Here is a 6,218-nt window from a genome sequence, read left to right as displayed (position 1 = left end):
GCTCTCCTCTACCCATAAACATGTTAAGGCCTCATCATTAATTAAGGAAGAACCTCATAGTGGTCGAAGCAAAAACACAGGAATGAAAGTTGCTTCAGTCTTCATGCAGACAGAGAAACAGGTGTCTAAATGAGTACTGCAAACTAGAGGAGCACAAAAAGACATTTTATTCAGTTTATTAAGTCGAGAGTTTGATTTTTTTAGGTCTTTTGTTTTTTGCTGTCACAGTGGTACTATGCTGTTATACAAAATGTGGTTGAGCAACTGTTTAAATTGTGAAAAACACATATTTGTCATTGCACGAAACACCATCGGCACAGTACCAAATGTTTGAGATACCACCAATCCGGTTGTGACATACTCAAATTCTTTTAGAAACACTAACAATTAATAAGCAAAACATTTCCATGAATAGTTCATGGCACACAAGTTAATTTTCTAAGTAACAAACTGTTTATCCAATTTACGGTATGTTCTGACCCATAGACCATAACTTAATACATCATGGTCCGGTTTCACAGACAGGGCTTAGACTAAACCAGGATTAGGCCATAGTTCAATTAGGATATTGAAGTAATTTTTTTTAACATGCCTTAGAAAAAACTTTACTGGCGTGCATCTTAAGAAAGGCACTGATATGTTTTAAGATCAGTCAGTGCAAGTTTATTTCTGTTGAAACAGCTCAGACTTGCATTTTAGTCTGGGACTAGGTTTAAGCCTTGTCTGTGAAACCGGGGGCATATAGATTAAACATAGTTTAAACTTTAGAAGAACAACAATATGAATGTATACTTTTAAATAATAAAAAAAGGCTGCTATGTCCTCAAATCAGGTTAATTTTAAAGAAATGTACATATTTTATAAGGTTGTGTCCCAACGTTTTGTCAACCGAGTCAGATATTTATAAAATCAGGCAATATCAAAGTCAGCCCTCTTGCTGAAGATTTTTTTTTTTTTTATTATTATTATTGTTTTGCAAGTAACATTTTCAGTTTGAAAACTTACTTTAAGGTACAAAGATATTTGGATTTTAACAATGTGTAAGAACAAGCAACCTATTGCGAGGGATTGAAAGTATCAAACAAACATAAGATATATAAACCAACAAGATCAAATAAATGAAGATAAAGAACAATAACAAATATATAAAATCGAAATAATGAAATACATAATAATAACCAAAAAAAATTTTGTTTACTTTTCGTTTTGACTCAAGTAGGGAGTAAGAAACCTCATCTAAACCATGTATCTCTGTTCACAGACGAATCAATAATCTTATTTAAAATCTGGTACGTTTTAACTGCTTTTTTGTTTCTTTTTAAATTGCACAGTGAATCAGCAAAACTTTTTAATTCAGAGCAAAATACTATCAAATTTGGTTTGGAGGCTGTAACTTTACACTTACAACAGAAACAGGACCATTTCTTCTGTAATATCAATGAGGTTATTAAAGGACGGAAAGATCAAAATTGGAATCTCAGTCCAAAATGGTACTGTGAAGGGACATCTAAAAAACAAATGAAGCATTGTTTCATTTTCAGATGAACATTCAGGGCGAATATCCATAAACTTAGATAAAAATAACTTACAGGGGTAAAAATTGTGCAGGATTTTAAGATGAATTTCTTTAACCTTGTTTGGTATCACAAAATTATTATGAACAGACCAGAAATGCAGAAAGATACATCCGTTTCCATGAAAAGAGTGCTTTAGGGGCAATACTGCTTATAGAGAGTAATGTTCTTCTGATATGAATATTATTGCACTTTTTATCCAACAAATCAATACCACCTATCATTAAACGGGGATTGTCTTCCTTTACAGAAGAGTACTGTAAAGATGATTTAATAAGCTGTAGAAGCTTAGGCCAAATGCATTAATTATTCTCAAAAATTCTATACGAGAAATATCAATACTGTTATCCTTACAGAATTTTTCATAACTAATCATAGTCCCATCAATGTCTATGAATTTTGAAATAAATATTATATTCTTTTCTACACAGTCTTTATTAAATATCGTCCTATGTTTATACAGAATATATTGATTATTCCACACAATACATTTGTGAGATGAAAAATTATGCTTAAAAGCCAGTTTCCAAGAATCCAGTGCTTGCTTGTGAAAATCTGATAGCTTGACTGGTAATTTATTACATTTAAAATTACAACCTAGCAAAAACTGTTAAATAATAAGTTTGGAATGAAAAACCAGGGAGCATTTCCTCCAATCATGCATTGTTTGACCCAGTTGATTTGAAACACTTGGTTAAGAGTAGTGAACTCAATAGCATTAAAGCCTCCTTCAGCGTGGTCCCTAATCATTGTTTTCCTTTTCATATATTCTGTCTTGTTTTTCCAAATAATTTTGAACAAAAGAGTCAATTAACGTTGCTGTCTTCTTGTCCACATATAACGATAGAGCCGGGTAAACCATTCATGAAATTCCTTCCGCTTTTGAGAGCAGTGTCCTTCCTTTTATAGTTAAGTCCCTTTGAAGCCATCTGTTAAAAATGGTCTTTGTTTTCTGTAGCTTAGGGATAAAGTTTTCACCCAGTCTCTCCTTCTATGATTTTTTAATTGTTATTCCGAGATATTTCACTGACTGCTTGACCTTAATTCCATTGATCAGGGTTTGGTTCGAGTCATGAACAGTAAGTATTTCACTCTTGTCTGTGTTGATTAGGAGGCCAGAAGCTTTTGAAAAAAGATCCAGAAGTAAGGGTGTTATTTACGAAAAGATTTTGGATTTTTTTTGAGAGACCACGATTTTTGTCCAAATTAAAAAAATAATTTGAATTTTTGTTCACCATATTCAAGCCATTTGGCTCTTGATCTTATAAAGGCTCCTCTTGCTCTTTCTATGTAGAGTTTATCAAGATTCTCTTGTAAAGCATGAAGATTTTTGAATTCCTCTTCATTAAGCAGTGTTTTTTTGAGAAGGCCATTCATTTTACTTGATGTATTCTTATGAATTTGTACTCTCTTTTTAGCCTGTTCTTTTCCATATTTAATTGAAAAACTTCTACACTCATTTTTTAATAGCTCCCATTTTAAGAATGTAGATATATCAGTCATATATTTGTATTTTTTAATAATATCTTGTATTGCCACAATATACGGGTCTTGCTCTAAAAAAGAACAATTCAATTTCCAATACCCTGAATTTCTATTTTTTGTCGTCTTGGCATTTGAAAGGAGCAAAGAGATTCCAGCATGGTCTGTTAAAGGAGCCGGAGAGATTTCACAAGAGTAGATGAACCACAGGTCAATTCGAGACTTTTTAGACATATCAGATTTGAACCAGGTGAATGAATCAAGTGAAGAAGGGTGAAGAAACCTAAAAGGATCCAACAGTGATACATTATTACAAAAATCAGTGATGATAGGGTTAATAATATGACCAGTGGTCCTTGAGGGAAACCTGTCAATATTGTTATTAGGAGCCTCATTGACATCACCACCCATAATCAAAAAAGCTGATGGGAATTTCCCTTTTAACTGGGAGATCTTATATGAGAGTTCTTGCAATAGGGCTTTATTTGCAGCAGAATTATTGTAACCATACACATTTCCTAATATAAACAAAGTATCATCAAACTCTATTAGTTACAATCCATCTACCCTCAATGGAGAAATGAGATTCCAGAATATTCCCTTTACATTTTCTTTCAAAAAGAATAGCCACACCACCAGAATGATTAGTACAATGACTGAAAAGGACTTTGCCCCCCCACTGATTTTGCCAAAACATTATTATGTATTGTGTTTGTTATTAATTCTAGAATGCAGACTTAAACCGGTCTTAAACCAATTTAGATATCTTTCCACCAATATAGACTTTCCTCGGCGCCATCTTGGACCAGCACCTCCTTCTTGCTGAAGATCCTCTTTCCATGTTTCACCTGCTGGGGTTAACAACGTCACAGGCTCTGGTGAGTTTTATAGTTTTACATTTTATATTAAGTAGATATGCTTATTTTATATCAGTATCTAAACAAATGGTAAAGAAATTGTTTGGAATTTGTACATAATTGTCCTCATTTTAAGAAGGTCCTTTAGTATGCAAACACCAGAAAAACTAAATAGCTGCTGCATTTACATGGGTTATCTGCAAAATATGATTATTTTGTCAACAAATACAAAATATCTTCATCTTATATATTTATCCTCAAGTGGGATAAAGGTTAACATGTTTGACTTGACATCCCTGAAATTGGCTATTTACAGAAGATTATTTAATATTAGCGTACTAGTAGAAGTGAATAAAAAGGCGGTATGGGGGAGGAGGAGAGAAGCCTGAAGAATGTTCATGAAGGTGAGGTAAAGGTTTAAGGAGTTTAAAGGCCCTAGTAATTATAGTAGTCAGTCTCGCACTGTCTAAACCAATTCATGACTCACTGCAAAAATAATACAAAGTCTAAACACAGTGACAGCATAAGGTCTTGAGCACATTTCCACCCAGACAGTGACAGCACAGGGGTCAGGCTCTGGGTCAAATTCAGAGTCCTCTGATGTATGAATGAGAATGAACATATTCTTGATTGCTAAGATGTTACTGTGTTCCAGATTGTAGCCTAATTATTGTTTTATAGAGTTTTCATATGTGTGGATAGTTGCATGCATGGCCATTGAGTTAGTGTTGTTGGCACTGTATAGTATCCTTTTAACTAGGTGCGGCAGGGATGGAGCATCGTGAGCACACTTCAGAAGAATGCCATCACTCCACATTCTCATTCAGGTATTTGTAACTCAATGCAACTCACTGCACAGCTCAGGCCAAAGATGACAGTAAAAAAGACCATTGCTTTTTACAGATATACAGTGCACAAGGATGTGTGAATGGTGGAGTGGTAGCAGTATCTCCTAAGAGAATTTTCTTTAAATATGGTGTCTGTGAATTTTTTTTTTTAAAGTGTTTAAATTGTACCTCACTGAACATTCAGTTGTTTTAGTATTTTTTCTTTTACGAAAAAGCAATTGAAATTCCCACCACATTTCAAATTCTGTATTGAGTTTAGAAGCATTCTGTGATGGAAATGACCATTTAAATTTTACAATAAAATGCTGATTTTGTCTTCTTAATAGCTATAAATTATTACAACTTTTGCACAATTTGTAGTGAAAACGTCGTCATTTCGTAAATCTTCATAGAAATCATTTTCACACAAAATAAATATTGAATTTAAAAATTCACTGTTTACTACAATTCATGCCTGGGATATAAAAGTGCCTAAAGTTGAAGAAAGTTTCTTATATGCCGGTCAAGCAAGTTACATTGGATATGTTTTATACAATGAGTTTGTTCTCTGTACATTCTAATATAATTTTTTTTTTACTCTTTTTATAGAATAGAACATGAAAACAAGTTTAATGCTGGTCACGAAAAGGACAGTTGGTTGCACAAGGCCAAGAAGGAGCCTTTAGTATCACCACTGTGCCCTTTAGTAAGACATTTAAACCCAGTTTGCTACAGTGGGATTTCTCTCATGTCACTTTATGATTCATATGCTAAATAACTACATTTTTAGAGCTGCATCTATAAGAACATGCATACAGTTGCAAATCCCTTTGTGTTGAACTTGTGTTTAGCATGTCCCAGCATTTCAAAAGAAGTTGATGTCATATTTCTTAAGGCAGTTGTCCTGCTCAGGGCATCTTATATATGTTCATAACCTGACATGTGAGTGAGTCAGTTGAATTAGAAACACCCAAAGAATGTAAGAGCCAGAGAACTATTTGTATTCATAGAAAACAGTAAAGCATCTTTGCGAGGTGTCTTCTGATGTCCTAAAGGAGGAGTGAGGTCAAGCATTGCACCTCAGGCATTTGTTCACTCACATACTACATTCCTTAGCCAACCTAATACTGTTCAACCCACATGCAGCACAAACACACTTTGACTTATTCATTTAGGTGGAATTCAGGGAAACTCACTAGTGCATTGCACACTGCACGTATATGCACGGCTGCAGGGTAAGCGTAAATATTTCCTTTAATAAAGGCCGTAAATTAAAGCGTTTAGAATTTTGTTTTTGTTTGTAGTAGCTAAATATCAAGGGACATTCACATCAGTAATTTACATAAATTGGAATCCAAATCTTAAAGCATTTAGCGATGTAACTAATCAATTTTCTTCTTTATTGTGACATAAGAGTTTTGACATTTTAATTAGAAATTACAAGGTTCAAGCAATATTAAAAATACATTTCAAAAAGT

The sequence above is a fragment of the Barbus barbus genome (genome assembly GCF_936440315.1).
Source record: "Barbus barbus genome assembly, chromosome: 20".
NCBI lineage: Eukaryota > Metazoa > Chordata > Actinopteri > Cypriniformes > Cyprinidae > Barbus > Barbus barbus.
Note: the sequence above shows the minus strand (reverse complement) of the source record.